Genomic DNA, 19851 nt, shown 5'->3' with positions numbered 1-19851 from the left:
CAAAGAATCCTAGTAAAAATTAACGGTAAAAAATGCTATCAAAATTAAGCCATTTGTTAAAGTTCAGACCAGTTCAAGAGGTTAAAAAAAAATTTGAGGCATTTTTGTAGAAAATCATTATATTTCTTTTTACGGCAAGTATCTAGCAACCGCAACAAAAAAAGTCAAATAAACTTTGAATTTTTGTTGTTGAGTATTACCTTTTTTGTTTTAGTCTCTTTTTAGCAGTTGAAATTAAACGAGTTACAAATTGAGATATCTGGAAATCTGATTGTTTTTTTTTCTTCTTCGGCGGTTACCCGAAGCTGGTCAAAAACAAATTCTGTAAAAAATTTTAAAACTAGATCTCTTTGAGTTCCCGCAAATCAGATTATTGTCTTGATTATTTTTTAATCAATTCTTTCTAAACTTTTTAAAATGTGACGTGTTGATCTTTTTATACAGAGGCCTGCCATTAGCTCGCTACTAAGTATACATCTGGAAATCAGCTTGTTAAATTTCAGGCCTCTGCTTCTTTGAAAGTTTTTAATCCGAATGGCGAAAAATGAAACTTAACTATAATGAAACTAATGATCCAGCCATCGTGGCCTAATGGATAAGGCGTCTGGCTCCTAACCAGAAGATTGCGCGTTCGAATCTCGCCGCGGGTAGTAAAGCTCTGTATATGTCCGGAACAAGTTTGAAGCTAATAGCAGTTTCGATTGGGTGGCTGTATTAAATCATTGTACCTCAAGTTTCCGCAAAATCTCCAGCAAATCCAACAGGAAAACAGATACCTAAATTTTGAGTTTTTGACTTTGTTTTAGTCCAATTTTTTAAATTTCCGTAGCTATTTTCAGTTGAAATTAATCAATCGGTTTTCAAAATAAGATATCTAGCAATCTGAAGGCTGTTCATTCTTTTTTGGGGTTCAACGAATGTCTCATCAGTTTTTGCGTAAATTCAGATTGCTGTTTTACTGAAAGTTTGAATATTTCTCTTTTATTTCAAAATGTGTAAAAGAATACACAATATATTCGACGTGGCTTTGGGTTAACTCTTCACATTTCTAGCCAGAAAATTGCGAGCCCAAGTCTCGCCACGGCGCGAAAATAAAGTTGACTGGTCTTTTTTAACCCAAAGAATCCTAGTAAAAATTAACGGTAAAAAATGCTATCAAAATTAAGCCATTTGTTAAAGTTCAGACCAGTTCAAGAGGTTAAAAAAAATTTGAGGCATTTTTGTAGAAACTCATTGTATTTCTTTTTACGGCAAGTATCTAGCAACCGCAACAATAAAGAAGTCAAATAAACTTTGAATTTTTGTTGTTGAGTATTACCTTTTTTGTTTTAGTATCTTTTTAGCAGTTGAAATTAAACGAGTTACAAATTAAGATATCTGGAAATCTGATTGTTTTTTTTTCTTCTTCGGCGGGTACCCGAAGCTGGTCAAAAACAAATTCTTCAAAAAATTTTAAAACTAGATCTTTTTGAGTTCCCGCAAGTCAGATTATTGTCTTGATTCTTTTTAATCAGTTCTTTCGAAATTTTTTAAAATGTGATATGTTGAACTTATTATACAGAGGCCTGCTATTAGCTCGCTACTTAGTATACATCTGGAAATCAGCTTGTTAAATTTCAGGCCACTGCTTCTTTGAAAATCTTTAATCCGAATGGCGAAAGATGAAACTTAACTACAATGCAACTGATGAGCCAGCCAGCGTGGCCTAATGGATAAGGCGTCTGGCTCTTAACCAGAAGATTGCGAGTTCGAATCTCGCCGCGGGTAGTAAAGCTCTGTATATGTCCGGAAAAAGTTTGAAGCTAATAGCAGTTTCGATTGGGTGGCTGTATTAAATCATTGTACCTCAAGTTTCCGCAAAATCTCCAGCAAATCCAACAGGAAAACAGATACATAAATTTTGAGTTTTTGACTTTGTTTTAGTCCAGTTTTTTTAAATTTCCGTAGCTATTTTCAGTTGAAATTAATCAATCGGTTTTCAAATTCAGATATCTAACAATCTGAAGGCTGTTCATTCTTTTTTGGGGTTCAACGAATGTCTCATTAGTTTTTGCGTAAATTCAGATTGCTGTTTTACTGAAAGTTTGAATATTTTTCCTTTATTTCAAAATGTGTAAAAGAATACACAATATATTCGACGTGGCTTTGGGTTAACTCTTCACATTTCTAGCCAGAAAATTGCGAGCCTAAGTCTCGCCACGGCGCGAAAATAAAGTTGACTGGTCTTTTTTAACCCAAAGAATCCTAGTAAAAATTAACGGTAAAAAATGCTATCAAAATTAAGCCATTTGTTAAAGTTCAGACCAGTTCAAGAGGTTAGAAAAAAAAATTGAGGCGTTTTTGTAGAAAATCATTGTATTTCTTTTTACGGCAAGTATCTAGCAACCGCAACCAAAAAAAGTCAAATAAACTTCGAATTTTTGTTGTTGAGTATTACCTTTTTGTTTTAGTATCTTTTTATCAGTTGAAATTAAACGAGTTACAAATTAAGATATCTGGAAATCTCATTGTTATTTTTTCTTTTTCGGCGGTTACCCGAGGCTGGTCAAAAAAAAATTCTTCAAAAAATTTTAAAACTAGATCTCTTTGAGTTCCCCCAAGTCAGATTATTGTCTTGATTATTTTTTAATCAGTTCTTTCGAAACTTTTTAAAATGTGACGTGTTGATCTTATTATACAGAAGCCTGCCATTAGCTCGCCACTAAGTATACATCTGGAAATCAGCTTGTTAAACTTCAGGCCTCTGCTTTTTTGAAAATCTTTAATCCGAATGGCGAAAAATGAAACTTAACTATAATGAAACTGATGATCCAGCCAGCGTGGCCTAATGGATAAGGCGTCTGGCTCCTAACCAGAAGATTGCGCGTTCGAATCTCGCCGCGGGTAGTAAAGCTCTGTATTTGTCCGGAAAAAGTTTGAAGCTAATATCAGTTTCGATTGGGTGGCTGTTTTAAATCAATGTACTTCAAGTTTTCGCAAAGTCTCCAGCAATTACAGCAGTAAAACAGATACTTAAGTTTTGAGTTTTTGACTTTGTTTTAGTCCATTTTTTAAAATTTCCGTAGCTATTTTCAGTTGAAATTAATTAATCTGTTTTAAAAATGATATATCTAGCAATCTGAAGGGGCTGTTCATTCTTTTTTGGCGGATCAACGAATGTCTCATCAGTTTTTGCGTAAGTTCAGATTGCTGTTTTACTGAAAGTTTGAATGTTTTTCCTTTATTTCAAAATGTAAAATAGAATACACAGTATATTCGACGTGGCTTTGGGTTAACTCTTCACATTTCTAGCCAGAAAATTGCGAGCCTAAGTCTCACCACGGCGCGAAACCAAAGTTGACTGGTCTTTTTTAACCCTAAGAATCCTAGGAAAAATTAACGGTAAAAAATGCTATCAAAGTTAAGCCATTTGTTAAAGTTCAGACCAGTTCAAGAGGATAGAAAAAAAATTTGAGACGTTTTTGTAGAAAATCATTGTATTTCTTTTTACGGCAAGTATCTAGCAATCGCAACAATAAAGAAGTCAAATTAACTTTGAATTTTTTTTGGTTGAGTTATTACCTTTTTTGTTTTCGTTTCTTTTTAGCAGTTGAAATTAAACGAGTTACAAATTAAGATATCTGGAAATCTGATTGTTTTTTTTTCTTCTTCGGCGGTTACCCGAGGCTGGTCAAAAACAAATTCTGCAGAAAATTTTAAAACTAGATCTCTTTGAGTTCCCGCAAGTCAGATTATTGTCTTGATTGTTTTTTAATCAGTTCTTTCTAAACTTTTTAAAATGTGACGTGTTGATCTTATTATACAGAGGCCTGCCATTAGCTCGCTAATAAGTATACATCCGGAAATCAGCTTGTTAAATTTCAGTCCTCTGCTTCTTTGAAAATCTTTAATCCGAATGGCGAAAAAAGAAACTTAACTATAATGAAAGTGATGATCCAGCCAGCGTGGCCTAATGGATAAGGCGTCTGGCTCCTAACCAGAAGATTGCGCGTTCGAATCTCGCCGCGGGTAGTAAAGCGCTGTATTTTTCCGGAAAAAGTTTGAAGCTAATAGCAGTTTCGATTGGGTGGCTGTTTTAAATCAATGTACTTCAAGTTTTCGCAAAATCTCCAGCAATTACAGCAGTGAAACAGATACCTAAATTTTGAGTTTTTTGCCTTTGTTTTAGTCAATTTTTCAAAATTTCCGTAGCTATTTTCAGTTGAAATTAATAAATCGGTTTTAAAAATGATATATCTAGCAATCTGAAGGGGCTGTTCATTCTTTTTTGGCGGATCAACGAATGTCTCATCAGTTTTTGCGTAAGTTCAGATTGCTGTTTTACTGAAAGTTTGAATGTTTTTCCTTTATTTCAAAATGTAAAATAGAATACACAGTATATTCGAGTGGGCTTTGGGTTAACTCTTCACATTTCTAGCCAGAAAATTGCGAGCCTAAGTCTCACTACGGCGCGAAAATAAAGTTGACTGGTCTTTTTGAACCCAAAGAATCCTAGGAAAAATTAACGGTAAAAAATGCTATCAAAATTAAGCGATTTGTTAAAGTTCAGACCAGTTCAAGAGGTTAGAAAAAAAATTGAGGCATTTTGTAGAAAATCATTGTATTTCTTTTTACGGCAAGTATCTAGCAACCGCAACAAAAAAAGTCAAATAAACTTTGAATTTTTGTTGTTGAGTATTACCTTTTTTGTTTTCGTTTCTTTTTAGCAGTTGAAATTAAACGAGTTACAAATTAAGATATCTGGAAATCTGATTGTTTTTTTTTTCTTCTTCGGTGGTTACCCGAAGCTGGTCAAAAACAAATTCTGCAGAAAATTTTCAAACTAGATCTCTTTGAGTTCCCGCAAGTCAGATTATTGTCTTGACTATTTTTTAATCAGTTCTGTCGAAATTTTTCTAAAACGTGACGTGTTGAACTTATTATAAAGAGGCCTGCCATTAGCTCGCTACTAAGTGTACATCTGGAAATCAGCCCGCATGGCCCGCAATGAAAGTGACGGATTCCAGCCCGCGTGGCCTAATGGATAAGGCGTCTGGCTCCTAACCAGAAGATTGCGAGTTCGAGTCTCGCCGCGGGTAGTAAAGTTCTGTATCTGTCCGTAAAAAGTTTGAAGCTAATAGCAGTTTCGTTTGGGTGGCTCTATTAAATCATTGTACTTCAAGTTTCCGCAAAATCTCCAGCAATTACATCAGTAAAACAGATACTTAAATTTTGAGTTTTTGACTTTGTTTTAGTCCAATTTTTTTTATTTCCGTAGCTATTTTCAGTTGAAATTAATCAATCGGTTTTCAAAATAAGATATCTAGCAATCTGAAGGCTGTTCATTCTTTTTTGGGGTTCAACGAATGTCTCATCAGTTTTTGCGTAAATTCAGATTGCTGTTTTACTGAAAGTTTGAATATTTTTCCTTTATTTCAAAATGTGTAAAAGAATACACAATATAATCGACGTGGCTTTGGGTTAACTCTTCACATTTCTAGCCAGAAAATTGCGAGCCCAAGTCTCGCCACGGCGCGAAAATAAAGTTGACTGGTCTTTTTTAACCCAAAGAATCCTAGTAAAAATTAACGGTAAAAAATGCTATCAAAATTAAGCCATTTGTTAAAGTTCAGACCAGTTCAAGAGGTTAAAAAAAAATTTGAGGCATTTTTGTAGAAAATCATTGTATTTCTTTTTTAACGGCAAGTATCTAGCAACCGCAACAAAAAAAGTCAAATAAACTTTGAGTTTTTGTTGTTGAGTATTACCTTTTTGTTTTAGTATCTTTTTAGCAGTTGAAATTAAACGAGTTACAAATTAAGATATCTGGAAATCTGATTGTTTTTTTTCTTCTTCGGCGGTTACCCGAAGCTGGTCAAAAACAAATTCTGTAAAAAATTTCAAAACTAGATCTCTTTGAGTTCCCGCAAATCAGATTATTGTCTTGATTATTTTTTAATCAATTCTTTCTAAACTTTTTAAAATGTGACGTGTTGATCTTTTTATACAGAGGCCTGCCATTAGCTCGCTACTAATCATACATCTGGAAATCAGCTTGTTAAATTTCAGGCCTCTGCTTCTTTGAAAGTTTTTAATCCGAATGGCGAAAAATGAAACTTAACTATAATGAAACTAATGATCCAGCCATCGTGGCCTAATGGATAAGGCGTCTGGCTCCTAACAAGAAGATTGCGCGTTCGAATCTCGCCGCGGGTAGTAAAGCTCTGTATTTGTCCGGGAAAAGTTTGAAGCTAATAGCAGTTTCGATTGGGTTGCTGTTTTAAATCAATGTACTTCAAGTGTTCGCAAAATCTCCAGCAATTACAGCAGTAAAACAGATACTTAAATTTTGAGTTTTTGTCTTTGTTTCAGTCCATTTTTTTTATTATTTCCGTAGCTATTTTCAGTTGAAATTAATTAATCGATTTTTAAAATGAGATATCTAGCAATCTGAAGGCTGTTCATTCTTTTTTGGGGATTCAACGAATGTCTCATCAGTTTTTGCGTAAGTTCAGATTGCCGTTTTTTCGAAAGTTTGAATATTTTTCCTTTATTTCAAAATGTGTAATAGAACACACAATATATTCGACGTGGCTTTGAGTTAACTCTCCACCTTTCTAGCCAGAAAATTGCGAGGCCAAATCTCACCACGGTGCGAAATTAAAGTTGACTGGTCTTTTTTAACCCAAAGAATCCTAGGAAAAATTAACGGTAAAAAATGCTATCAAAATTAAGCCATTTGTTAAAGTTCAGACCAGTTCAAGAGGTTGAAAAAAAATTTGAGACATTTTCGTAGAAAATCATTGTAATCTTTTAACGGCAAGTATCTAGCAACCGCAACAAAAAAAAGTCAATTAAACTTTGAATTTTTGTTGTTGAGTATTACCTTTTTTGTATTAGTATCTTTTTAGCAGTTGAAATTAAACGAGTTACAAATTAAGATATCTGGAAATCTGATTGTTTTTTTTTCTTCTTCGGCGGTTACCCGAAGCTGGTCAAAAACAAATTCTGTAGATAATTTTAAAACTAGATCTCTTTGAGTTCCCGCAAGTCAGATTTTTGTCTTGATTATTTTTTAATCAATTCTTTCTAAACTTTTTAAAATGTGACGTGTTGATCTTATTATACAGAGGCCTGCCATTAGCTCGCTACTAAGTAAACATCTGGAAATCAGCCCGCGTGGCCCGCGATGAAAGTGTCGGAGTCCAGCCGCGTGGCCTAATGGGGCTGGACTCCGACACTTAACTATAATGAAACCGATGATCGAGCCCGCGTGGCCTAATGGATATGGCATCTGGCTCCTAGCCAGAAGATTGCGAGTTCGAATCTCGCCGCGGGTAGAAAAACTCTGTATCTGTCCGGAAAAAGTTTGAAGCTAATAGCAGCTTCGATTGGATGGCTGTAATAAATCATTGTACCTCAATTTTCCGCAAAATCTCCAGCAATTACAGCAGTAAAACAGATACTTAAATTTTGAGTTTTTGTCTTTGTTTCAGTCCATTTTTTTAAATTATTTCCGTAGCTATTTTCAGTTGAAATTAATTAATCGGTTTTTAAAATGAGATATCTAGCAATCTGAAGGCTGTTCATTCTTTTTTGGGGATTCAACGAATGTCTCATCAGTTTTTTCGTAAGTTCAGATTGCTGTTTTTTCGAAAGTTTGAATATTTTTCCTTTATTTCAAAATGTGTAATAGAATACACAATATATTCGACGTGGCTTTGAGTTAACTCTCCACCTTTCTAGCCAGAAAATTGCGAGGCCAAATCTCACCACGGCGCGAAATTAAAGTTGACTGGTCTTTTTTAACCCAAAGAATCCTAGGAAAAATTAACGGTAAAAAATGCTATCAAAATTAAGCCATTTGTTAAAGTTCAGACCAGTTCAAGAGGTTAAAAAAAAATTTGAGGCATTTTTGTAGAAAATCATTGTATTTCTTTTTACGGCAAGTATCTAGCAACCGCAACAAAAAAAAGTCAAATAAACTTTGAATTTTTGTTGTTGAGTATTACCTTTTTTGTTTTAGTATCTTTTTAGCAGTTGAAATTAAACGAGTTACAAATTAAGATATCTGGAAATCTGATTGTTTTTTTTTCTTCTTCGGCGGTTACCCGAAGCTGGTCAAAAACAAATTCTGTAGATAATTTTAAAACTAGATCTCTTTGAGTTCCCGCAAGTCAGATTATTGTCTTGATTATCTTTTAATCAATTCTTTCTAAACTTTTTAAAATGTGACGTGTTGATCTTATTATACAGAGGCCTGCCATTAGCTCGCTACTAAGTATACATCTGGAAATCAGCCATCGTGGCCCGCGATGAAAGTGTCGGAGTCCAGCCCGCGTGGCCTAATGGGGCTGGACTCCGACACTTAACTATAATGAAACCTATGATCGAGCCCGCGTGGCCTAATGGATATGGCATCTGGCTCCTAACCAGAAGATTGCGAGTTCGAATCTCGCCGCGGGTAAAAAAACTCTGTATCTGTCCGGAAAAAGTTTGAAGCTAATAGCAGCTTCGATTGGATGGCTGTATTAAATCAAGTTTCCGCAAAATCTCCAGCAATTACAGCAGTTAAACAGATACTTAAATTTTGAGTTTTTGACTTCGTTTTAGTCCATTTTTTAAATTTTCCGTAGCTATTTTCAGTTGAAATCAATTAATCTGTTTTAAAAATAATATATCTAGCAATCTGAAGGGGCTGTTTATTCTTTTTTGGCGGATCAACGAATGTCTCATCAGTTTTGCGTAAGTTCAGATTTCTGTTTTAATGAAAGTTTGAATGTTTTTCCTTTATTTCAAAATGTAAAATAGAATACACAGTATATTCGACGTGGCTTTGGGTTAACTCTTCACATTTCTAGCCAGAAAATTGCGAGCCTAAGTCTCACCACGGCGCGAAAATAAAGTTGACTGGTCTTTTTTAACCCAAAGAATCCTAGGAAAAATTAACGGTAAAAAATGCTATCAAAATTGAGCCATTTGTTAAAGTTCAGACCAGTTCAAGAGGATAGAAAAAAAATTTGAGACGGTTTTGTAGAAAATCATTGTATTTTTTTTACGGCAAGTATCTAGCAATCGCAACAATAAAGAAGTCAAATAAACTTTGATTTTTTTTTGGTTGAGTTATTACTTTTTTTGTTTTCGTTTCTTTTTAGCAGTTGAAATTAAACGAGTTACAAATTAAGATATCTGGAAATCTGATTGTTTTTTTTCTTCTTCGGCGGTTACCCGAGGCTGGTCAAAAACAAATTCTGTAGAAAATTTTAAAAATAGATCTCTTTGAGTTCCCGCAAGTCAGATTATTGTCTTGATTATTTTTTAATCAATTCTTTCTAAACTTTTTAAAATGTGACGTGTTGATCTTATTATACAGAGGCCTGCCATTAGCTCGCTACTAAGTATACATCTGGAAATCAGCTTGTTAAATTTCAGGCCTCTGCTTCTTTGAAAATCTCTAATCCGAATGGCGAAAAATGAAACTTAACTATAATGAAACTGATGATCCAGCCAGCGTGGCCTAATGGATTAGGCGTCTGGCTCTTAACCAGAAGATTGCGTGTTCGAATCTCAACGCGGGTAGTAATGCTCTGTATTTGTCCGGAAAAAGTTTGAAGCTAATAGCAGTTTCGATTGGGTGGCTGTTTTAAATCAGTGTACTTCAAGTTTTCGCAAAATCTCCATCAATTACAGCAGTAAACAGATACTTAAATTTTGAGTTTTTGACTTTGTTTTAGTCCATTTTTTAAAATTTCCGTAGCTATTTTCTGTTGAAATTAAATAATCGGTTTTAAAAATGATATATCTAGCAATCTGAAGGGGCTGTTCTTTCTTTTTTGGCGGATCAACGAATGTCTCATCAGTTTTTGAGTAAGTTCAGATTGCTGTCTTACTGAAAGTTTGAATGTTTTTCCTTTATTTCAAAATGTAAAATAGAATACACAGTATATTCGACGTGGCTTTGGGTTAACTCTTCACCTTTCTAGCCAGAAAATTGCGAGCCTAAGTCTCACCACGGTGCGAAAATAAAGTTGACTGGTCTTTTTTAACCCAAAGAATTCTGGGAAAAATTAACGGTAAAAAATGCTATCAAAATTAAGCCATTTGTTAAAGTTCAGACCAGTTCAAGAGGTTAGAAAAAAAATTTGAGACGGTTTTATAGAAAATCATTGTATTTTTTTTACGGCAAGTATCTAGCAATCGCAACAATAAAGAAGTCAAATAAACTTTGAATTTTTTTTGGTTGAGTTATTACCTTTTTTGTTTTCGTTTCTTTTTGAAATTAAACGAGTTACAAATTAAGATATCTGGAAATCTGATTGTTTTTTTTTCTTCTTCGGCGGTTACCCGAGGCTGGTCAAAAACAAATTCTGCAAAAAATTTTAAAACTAGATCTCTTTGAGTTCCCGCAAGTCAGATTATTGTCTTGACTATTTTTTAATCAGTTCTGTCGAAATTTTTCTAAAACGTGACGTGTTGATCTTATTATACTGAGGCCTGCTATTAGCTCGCTACCAAGTGTACATCTGGAAATCAGCCCGCGTGGCCCGCGATGAAAGTGTCGGAGTCCAGCCCGCGTGGCCTAATGGATAAGGCGTCTGGCTCCTAACCAGAAGATTGCGAGTTCGAATCTCGCCGCGGGTAGTAAAGTTCTGTATCTGGCCGTAAAAAGTTTGAAGCTAATAGCAGTTTCGTTTGCGTGGCTCTATTAAATCATTGTACTTCAAGTTTCCGCAAAATCTCCAGCAAGTACATCAGTTTAACAGATCCTTGAATTTTGAGTTTTTGACTTTGTTTTAGTCCATTTTTTTAAATTTCCGTAGCTATTTTCAGTTGAAATTAATCAATCGGTTTTCAAAATGAGATATCTAGCTATCTGAAGGCTGTTCATTCTTTTTTGGGGTTCAACGAATGTCTCATCAGTTTTTGCGTAAATTCAGATTGCTGTTTTACTGAAAGTTTGAATATTTTTCCTTTATTTCAAAATGTGTAAAAGAATACACAATATATTCGACGTGGCTTTGGGTTAACTCTTCACATTTCTAGCCAGAAAATTGCGAGCCTAAGTGTCGCCACGGCGCGAAAATACAGTTGACTGGTCTTTTTTAACCCAAAGAATCCTAGTAAAAATTAACGGTAAAAAATGCTTTCAAAATTAAGCCATTTGTTAAAGTTCAGATCAGTTCAAGAGGATAGAAAAAAAATTTGAGACGTTTTTGTAGAAAATCATTGCATTTCCTTTTACGGCAAGTATCTAGCAATCGTAACATTAAAGAAGTCAAATAAACTTTGAATTTTTTTGGTTGAGTTATTACGTATTTTATTTTCGTTTCTTTTTAGCAGTTGAAATTAAACGAGTTACAAATTAAGTTATCTGGAAATCTGATTGTTTTTTCTCTTCTTCGGCGGTTACCCGAGGCTGGTCAAAAACAAATTCTGCAGAAAATTTTAAAACTAGATCTCTTTGAGTTCCCGCAAGTCAGATTATTGTCTTGACTATTTTTTAATCAGTTCTGTCGAAAATTTTCTAAAACGTGACGTGTTGATCTTATTATACAGAGGCCTGCCATTAGCTCGCTACTAAGTGTACATCTGGAAATCAGCCCGCGTGGCCCGCGATGAAAGTGTCGGAGTCCAGCCCGCGTGGCCTAATGGATAAGGCGTCTGGCTCCTAACCAGAAGATTGCGAGTTCGAATCTCGCCGCGGGTAGTAAAGATCTGTATCTGTCCATAAAAAGTTTGAAGCTAATAGCAGCTTCGATTGGATGGCTGTATTAAATCATTGTACCTCAAGTTTCCGCAAAATCTCCAGCAATTACATCAGTTAAACAGATCCTTTAATTTTGAGTTTTTGACTTTGTTTGAGTCCATTTTTTTTTTAAATTTCCGTAGCTATTTTCAGTTGAAATTAATCAATCGGTTTTCAAAATGAGATATCTAGCAATCTGAAGGCTGTTCATTCTTTTTTGGGGTTCAACGAATGTCTCATCAGTTTTTGCGTAAATTTAGATTGCTGTTTTACTGAAAGTTTGAATATTTTTCCTTTATTTCAAAATGTGTAAAAGAATACACAATATATTCGATGTGGCTTTGGGTTAACTCTCCACATTTCTAGCCAGAAAATTGCGAGGCCAAATTTCACCACGGCGGGAAAATAAAGTTGACTGGTCTTTTTTAACCCAAAGAATCCTAGGAAAAATTAACAGTAAAACATGCTATCAAAATTAAGCCAATTGTTAAAGTTCAGACCAGTTCAAGAGGATAGAAAAAAATTTGAGACATTTTCGTAGAAAATCATTGTAAATCTTTTAACGGCAAGTATCTAGCAACCGCAACAAAAAAAGTCAAATAAACTTTGAATTTTTGTTGTTGAGTATTACCTTTTTTGTATTAGTATCTTTTTAGCAGTTGAAATTAAACGAGATACAAATTAAGATATCTGGAAATCTCATTGTTATTTATTCTTCTTCGGCGGTTACCCGAGGCTGGTCAAAAAATATTCTTCAAAAAATTTTAAAACTAGATCTCTTTGAGTTCCCCCAAGTCAGATTATTGTCTTGATTATTTTTTAATCAGTTCTTTCTAAACTTTTTAAAATGTGACGTGTTGATCTTATTATACAGAGGCCTGCCATTAGCTCGCTACTAAGTATACATCTGGAAATCAGCTTGTTAAATTTCAGGCCTCTGCTTTTTTAAAAATCTTTAATCCGAATGGCGAAAAATGAAACTTAACTATAATGAAATTGATGATCCAGCCAGCGTGGCCTAATGGATAAGGCGTCTGGCTCCTAACCAGAAGATTGCGAGTTCGAATCTCGCCGCGGGTAGTAAAGCTCTGTATCTGTCCGGAAAAAGTTTGAAGCTAATAGCAGTTTCGATTGGGTGGCTGTATTAAATCATTGTACCTCAAATTGCCGCAAAATCTCCAGCAATTCCAACAGTAAAACAGATACTTAAATTTTGAGTTTTTGACTTTGTTTAAATCCAGTTTTTTTAAAATTTCCGTAGCTATTTTCAGTTGAAATTAATCAATCGGTTTTCAAATTGAGATATTTAGCAATCTGAAGGCTGTTCATTCTTTTTTAGCGGTTCAACGAATGTCTCATCAGTTTTTGCGTAAGTTCAGATTGCTGTTTTACTGAAAGTTTGAATATTTTTCTTTTATTTCAAAATGTGTAAAAGAATACACAATATATTCGACGTGGCTTTGGGTTAACTCTCCACCTTTCTAGCCAGAAAATTGCGAGGCCAAATTTCACCACGGTGGGAAAATAAAGTTGACTGGTCTTTTTTAACCCAAAGAATCCTAGGAAAAATTAACAGTAAAACATGCTATCAAAATTGAGCCAATTGTTAAAGTTCAGACCAGTTCAAGAGGATAGAAAAAATATTTGAGACATTTTCGTAGAAAATCATTGTATTTCTTTTAACGGCAAGTATCTAGCAACCGCAACAAAAAAAAGTCAAATAAACTTTGAATTTTTGTTGTTGAGTATTACCTTTTTTGTATTAGTATCTTTTTAGCAGTTGAAATTAAACGAGATACAAATTAAGATATCTGGAAATCTCATTGTTATTTATTCTTCTTCGGCGGTTACCCGAGGCTGGTCAAAAATATTCTTCAAAAATTTTAAAACTAGATCTCTTTGAGTTCCCCCAAGTCAGATTATTGTCTTGATTACTTTTTAATCAGTTCTTTCTAAACTTTTTAAAATGTGACGTGTTGATCTTATTATACAGAGGCCTGCCATTAGCTCGCTACTAAGTATACATCTGGAAATCAGCTTGTTAAATTTCAGGCCTCTGCTTCTTTGAAAGTTTTTAATCCGAATGGCGAAAAATGAAACTACTACAATGAAACTAATGATCCAGCCATCGTGGCCTAATGGATAAGGCGTCTGGCTCCTAACCAGAAGATTGCGCGTTCGAATCTCGCCGCGGGTAGTAAAGCTCTGTATTTGTCCGGGAAAAGTTTGAAGCTAATAGCAGTTTCGATTGGGTTGCTGTTTTAAATCAATGTAATTCAAGTGTTCGAATCTCCAGCAATTACAGCAGTAAAACAGATACTTAAATTTTGAGTTTTTGACTTTGTTTTAGTCCATTTTTTAAAATTTCCGTAGCTATTCTCAGTTGAAATTAATTAATCGGTTTTAACAATGATATATCTAGCAATCTGAAGGGGCTGTTCATTCTTTTTTGGCGGACCAACGAATGTCTCATCAGTTTTTGCGTCAGTTCAGATTGCTGTTTTACTGAAAGTTTGAATGTTTTTCATTTATTTCAAAATGTAAAATAGAATACACAGTATATTCGACGTGGCTTTGGGTTAACTCTTAACATTTCTAGCCAGAAAATTGCGAGCCTAAGTCTCACCACGGCGCGAAAATAAAGTTGACTGGTCTTTTTTAACCCAAAAATCCTACGAAAAATTAACGGTAAAAAATGCTATCAAAATTAAGCCATTTGTTAAAGTTCAGACCAGTTCAAGAGGATAGAAAAAAAATTTGAGACGTTTTTGTAGAAAATCATTGTATTTCCTTTTACGGCAAGTATCTAGCAATCGCAACAATAAAGAAATCAAATAAACTTTGAATTTTTTTTGGTTGAGTTTTTACCTTTTTGTTTTCGTTTCTTTTTAGCAGTTGAAATTAAACGAGTTACAAATTAAGATATCTGGAAATCTGATTGTTTTTTTTTCTTCTTCGGCGGTTACCCGAGGCTGGTCAAAAAGAAATTCTGCAGAAAATTTTAAAACTAGATCTCTTTGAGTTCCCGCAAGTCAGATTATTGTCTTGACTATTTTTTAATCAGTTCTGTCGAAATTTTTCTAAAACGTGACGTGTTGATCTTATTATACAGAGGCCTGCCATTAGCTCGCTACTAAGTGTACATCTGGAAGTCAGCCCACTTGGCCCGCGATGAAAGTGTCGGAGTACAGCCCGCGTGGCCTAATGGATAAGGCGTCTGGCTCCTAACCAGAAGATTGCGAGTTCGAATCTCGCCGCGGGTAGTACAGTTTTGTATCTGTCCGTAAAAAGTTTGAATCTAATAGCAGTTTCGTTTGGGTGGCTCTAATAAATCATTGTACTTCAAGTTTCTGCAAAATCTCCAGCAATTACATCAGTAAAACAGATTCTTTTATTTTGAGTTTTTGACTTTGTTTTAGTCCATTTTTTTTTAACTTCCGTAGCTTTTTTCAGTTGAAATTAATCAATCGGTTTTCAAAATGAGATATCTAGCAATCTGAAGGCTGTTCATTTTTTTTGGCGGTTCAACGAATGTCTCATCAGTTTTTGCGTAAGTTCAGATTGCTGTTTTACTGAAAGTTTGAATATTTTTCCTTTATTTCAAAATGTTTAATAGAATACACAATATATTCGACGTGGCTTTGGGTTAACACTTCACATTTTTAGCCAGAAAATTGCGAGCCTAAGTCTCGCCACGGCGCGAAAATAAAGTTGACTGGTCTTTCTTAACCCAAAGAAGCCTAGGAAAAATTAACGGTAAAAAATGCTATCAAAATTAAGCCATTTGTTAAAGTTCAGACTAGTTCAAGAGGATAGAAAAAAAAATTGAGACATTTTTGTAGAAAATCATTGTATTTCATTTTCTGGCAAGTATCTAGCAACCGCAACAGAAAAAAGCCAAATAAACTTTGAATTTTTTTTGTTGAGTTATTACCTTTTTTGTTTTCGTATCTTTTTAGCAGTTGAAATTAAACGAGTTACAAATTAAGATATCTGGAAATCTCATTGTTATTTATTCTTCTTCGGTGGTTACCCGAGGCTGGTCAAAAAAAAAATTTGTTCGAAAAGTTTTAAAACTAGGTCTCTTTGAGTTCCCGCAAGTCAGATTATTGTCTTGATTATTTTTTAATCAGTTCTTTCTAAACTTTTTAAAATGTGACGTGTTGATCTTTTTATACAGAGGCCTGCCATTAGCTCGCTACTAAGTATACATCTGGAAATCAGCTTGTTAAATTTCAGGCCTCTGCTTCTTTGAAAGTTTTTAATCCGAATGGCGAAAAATGAAACTTAACTATAATGAAACTAATGATCCAGCCATCGTGGCCTAATGGATAAGGCGTCTGGCTCCTAACCAGAAGATTGCGCGTTCGAATCTCGCCGCGGGTAGTAAAGCTCTGTATATGTCCGGAACAAGTTTGAAGCTAATAGCAGTTTCGATTGGATGGCTGTATTAAATCATTGTACCTCAAGTTTCCGCAAAATCTCCAGTAATTACAGCAGTTAAACAGATACTTAAATTTTGAGTTTTTGACTTTATTTTAGTCCAAGTTTTTTTAAAATTTCGTAGCTATTTTTAGTTGAAATGAATCAATCGGTTTTCAAAATGAGATATCTAGCAATCTGAAGGCTGTTCATTCTTTTTTGGGGGTTCAACGAATGTCTCATCAGTTTTTGCGTAAATTCAGATTGCTGTTTTACTGAAAAATTGAATATTTTTCTTTTATTTCAAAGAATCCTAGATTTTTCTTTTATTTCAAAGAATACTTCTTTCTAAACTTTTTAAAATGTGACGTGTTGATCTTATTATACAGAGGCCTGCCATTAGCTTTTATTTCTTTTTTAACCCAAAGAATCCTAGTAAAAATTAACGGTAAAAAATGCTATCAAAATTAAGCCATTTGTTAAAGTTCAGACCAGTTCAAGAGGTTAAAAAAAATTTTGAGGCATTTTTGTAGAAAATCATTGTATTTCTTTTTACGGCAAGTATCTAGCAACCGCAACAAAAAAAGTCAAATAAACTTTGAATTTTTGTTGTTGAGTATTACCTTTTTTGTTTTAGTATCTTTTTAGCAGTTGAAATTAAACGAGTAACAAATTAAGATATCTGGAAATCTGATTGTTTTTTTTTCTTCTTCGGCGGTTACCCGAAGCTGGTCAAAAACAAATTCTGTAAAAAATTTTAAAACTAGATCTCTTTGAGTTCCCGCAAATCAGATTATTGTCTTGATTATTTTTTAATCAATTCTTTCTAAACTTTTTAAAATGTGACGTGTTGATCTTATTATACAGAGGCCTGCCATTAGCTCGCTACTAAGTATACATCTGGAAATCAGCTTGTTAAATTTCAGGCCTCTGCTTCTTTGAAAGTTTTTAATCCGAATGGCGAAAATTGAAACTTAACTATAATGAAACTAATGATCCAGCCATCGTGGACTAATGGATAAGGCGTCTGGCTCTTAACCAGAAGATTGCGCTTTCGAATCTCGCCGCGGGTAGTAAAGCTCTGTATTTGTCCGGGAAAAGTTTGAAGCTAATAGCAGTTTCGATTGGGTTGCTGTTTTAAAACAATGTACTTCAAGTGTTAGCAAAATCTCCAGCAATTACAGCAGTAAAACAGATACTTAAATTTTGAGTTTTTGTCTTTGTTTCAGTCCATTTTTTTTTTTATTATTTCCGTAGCTATTTTCAGTTGAAATTAATTAATCGGTTTTTAAAATGAGATATCTAGCAATCTGAAGGCTGTTCATTCTTTTTTGGGGATTCAACGAATGTCTCATCAGTTTTTGCGTAAGTTCAGATTGCTGTTTTTTCGAAAGTTTGAATATTTTTCCTTTATTTCAAAATGTGTAATAGAATACACAATATATTCGACGTGGCTTTGAGTTAACTCTCCACCTTTCTAGCCAGAAAATTGCGAGGCCAAATCTCACCACGGCGCGAAATTAAAGTTGACTGGTCTTTTTTAACCCAAAGAATCCTAGGAAAAATTAACGGTAAAAAATGCTATCAAAATTAAGCCATTTGTTAAAGTTCAGACCAGTTCAAGAGGTTGAAAGAAAATTTGAGACATTTTCGTAGAAAATCATTGTAAATCTTTTAACGGCAAGTATCTAGCAACCGCAACAAAAAAAGTCAAATGAACTTTGAATTTTTGTTGTTGAGTATTACCTTTTTTGTATTAGTATCTTTTTAGCAGTTGAAATTAAACGAGTTACAAATTAAGATATCTGGAAATCTGATTGTTTTTTTTTCTTCTTCGGCGGTTACCCGAAGCTGGTCAAAAACAAATTCTGTAGATAATTTTAAAACTAGATCTCTTTGAGTTCCCGCAAGTCAGATTATTGTCTTGATTATTTTTTAATCAATTCTTTCTAAACTTTTTAAAATGTGACGTGTTGATCTTATTATACAGAGGCCTGCCATTAGCTCGCTACTAAGTAAACATCTGGAAATCAGCCCGCGTGGCCCGCGATGAAAGTGTCGGAGTCCAGCCCGCGTGGCCTAATGGGGCTGGACTCCGACACTTAACTATAATGAAGCCGATGATCGAGCCCGCGTGGCCTAATGGATATGGCATCTGGCTCCTAACCAGAAGATTGCGAGTTCGAATCTCGCCGCGGGTAGAAAAACTCTGTGTCTGTCCGGAAAAAGTTTGAAGCTAATAGCAGCTTAGATTGGATGGCTGTATTAAATCATTGTACCTCAAGTTTCCGCAAAATCTCCAGCAATTACAGCAGTAAAACAGATACTTAAATTTTAAGTTTTTGTCTTTGTTTCAGTCCATTTTTTTTTATTATTTCCGTAGCTATTTTCAGTTGAAATTAATTAATCGGTTTTTAAAATGAGATATCTAGCAATCTGAAGGCTGTTCATTCTTTTTTGGGGATTCAACGAATGTCTCATCAGTTTTTGCGTAAGTTCAGATTGCTGTTTTTTCGAAAGTTTGAATATTTTTCCTTTATTTCAAAATGTGTAATAGAATACACAATATATTCGACGTGGCTTTGAGTTAACTCTCCACCTTTCTAGCCAGAAAATTGCGAGGCCAAATCTCACCACGGCGCGAAATTAAAGTTGACTGTTCTTTTTTTCAACCCAAAGAATCCTAGGAAAAATTAACGGTAAAAAATGCTATCAAAATTAAGCCATTTGTTAAAGTTCAGACCAGTTCAAGATTTTAAAAAAAAAATTTGAGGCATTTTTGTAGAAAATCATTGTATTTCTTTTTACGGCAAGTATCTAGCAACCGCAACAAAAAAAAGTCAAATAAATTTTGAACTTTTGTTGTTGAGTATTACCTTTTTTGTTTTAGTATCTTTTTAGCAGTTGAAATTAAACGAGTTACAAATTAAGAATATCTGGAAATCTGATTGTTTTTTTTTCTTCTTCGGCGGTTACCCGAAGCTGGTCAAAAACAAATTCTGTAGATAATTTTAAAACTAGATCTCTTTGAGTTCCCGCAAGTCAGATTATTGTCTTGATTATTTTTTAATCAATTCTTTCTAAACTTTTTAAAATGTGACGTGTTGATCTTATTATACAGAGGTCTGCCATTAGCTCGCTACTAAGTAAACATCTGGAAATCAGCCCGCGTGGCCCGCGATGAAAGTGTCGGAGTCCAGCCCGCGTGGCCTAATGGGGCTGGACTCCGACACTTAACTATAATGAAACCGATGATCGAGCCCGCGTGGCCTAATGGATATGGCATCTGGCTCCTAACCAGAAGATTGCGAGTTCGAATCTCGCCGCGGGTAGAAAAACTCTGTATCTGTCCGGAAAAAGTTTGAAGCTAATAGCAGCTTCGATTGGATGGCTGTATTAAATCATTGTACCTCAAGTTTCCGCAAAATCTCCAGCAATTACAGCAGTAAAACAGATACTTAAATTTTGAGTTTTTGTCTTTGTTTCAGTCCATTTTTTTTATTATTTCCGTAGCTATTTTCAGTTGAAATTAATTAATCGGTTTTTAAAATGAGATATCTAGCAATCTGAAGGCTGTTCATTCTTTTTTGGGGATTCAACGAATGTCTCATCAGTTTTTGCGTAAGTTCAGATTGCTGTTTTTTCGAAAGTTTGAATATTTTTCCTTTATTTCAAAATGTGTAATAGAATACACAATATATTCG

At 34.4% G+C, this 19851-nt stretch overlaps 12 non-coding genes across 12 annotated transcripts; all 12 read left to right on the top strand.

The window, feature by feature from the left end:
- The first annotated feature begins 1694 nt into the window (after nucleotides 1-1694).
- Nucleotides 1695-1767, top strand: Trnak-cuu (transfer RNA lysine (anticodon CUU)). The gene has a single exon. It is a non-coding gene; the product is annotated as a tRNA-Lys (tRNA).
- A 1046-nt stretch (nucleotides 1768-2813) lies between these two features.
- On the top strand, nucleotides 2814-2886 carry Trnar-ccu (transfer RNA arginine (anticodon CCU)). The gene has a single exon. It is a non-coding gene; the product is annotated as a tRNA-Arg (tRNA).
- Nucleotides 2887-3938: 1052 nt separating this feature from the next.
- Trnar-ccu (transfer RNA arginine (anticodon CCU)) lies at nucleotides 3939-4011 on the top strand. Its single transcript has one exon. It is a non-coding gene; the product is annotated as a tRNA-Arg (tRNA).
- Nucleotides 4012-5005: 994 nt separating this feature from the next.
- On the top strand, nucleotides 5006-5078 carry Trnar-ccu (transfer RNA arginine (anticodon CCU)). Its single transcript has one exon. It is a non-coding gene; the product is annotated as a tRNA-Arg (tRNA).
- Nucleotides 5079-7246: 2168 nt separating this feature from the next.
- Trnar-ccu (transfer RNA arginine (anticodon CCU)) lies at nucleotides 7247-7319 on the top strand. Its single transcript has one exon. It is a non-coding gene; the product is annotated as a tRNA-Arg (tRNA).
- Nucleotides 7320-8373: 1054 nt separating this feature from the next.
- Nucleotides 8374-8446, top strand: Trnar-ccu (transfer RNA arginine (anticodon CCU)). Its single transcript has one exon. It is a non-coding gene; the product is annotated as a tRNA-Arg (tRNA).
- Nucleotides 8447-10547: 2101 nt separating this feature from the next.
- Trnar-ccu (transfer RNA arginine (anticodon CCU)) lies at nucleotides 10548-10620 on the top strand. The gene has a single exon. It is a non-coding gene; the product is annotated as a tRNA-Arg (tRNA).
- Nucleotides 10621-11613: 993 nt separating this feature from the next.
- Nucleotides 11614-11686, top strand: Trnar-ccu (transfer RNA arginine (anticodon CCU)). Its single transcript has one exon. It is a non-coding gene; the product is annotated as a tRNA-Arg (tRNA).
- Nucleotides 11687-12732: 1046 nt separating this feature from the next.
- Nucleotides 12733-12805, top strand: Trnar-ccu (transfer RNA arginine (anticodon CCU)). Its single transcript has one exon. It is a non-coding gene; the product is annotated as a tRNA-Arg (tRNA).
- A 2110-nt stretch (nucleotides 12806-14915) lies between these two features.
- Nucleotides 14916-14988, top strand: Trnar-ccu (transfer RNA arginine (anticodon CCU)). The gene has a single exon. It is a non-coding gene; the product is annotated as a tRNA-Arg (tRNA).
- A 3287-nt stretch (nucleotides 14989-18275) lies between these two features.
- On the top strand, nucleotides 18276-18348 carry Trnar-ccu (transfer RNA arginine (anticodon CCU)). The gene has a single exon. It is a non-coding gene; the product is annotated as a tRNA-Arg (tRNA).
- Nucleotides 18349-19406: 1058 nt separating this feature from the next.
- Trnar-ccu (transfer RNA arginine (anticodon CCU)) lies at nucleotides 19407-19479 on the top strand. Its single transcript has one exon. It is a non-coding gene; the product is annotated as a tRNA-Arg (tRNA).
- The last annotated feature ends 372 nt before the right edge of the window (nucleotides 19480-19851 follow it).

The sequence above is a fragment of the Symsagittifera roscoffensis genome, chromosome 6 (assembly GCF_963678635.1).
Source record: "Symsagittifera roscoffensis chromosome 6, txSymRosc1.1, whole genome shotgun sequence".
Taxonomy (NCBI): Eukaryota; Metazoa; Xenacoelomorpha; order Acoela; family Convolutidae; genus Symsagittifera; species Symsagittifera roscoffensis.
This window is presented reverse-complemented; position numbering and strand designations above follow the sequence as displayed.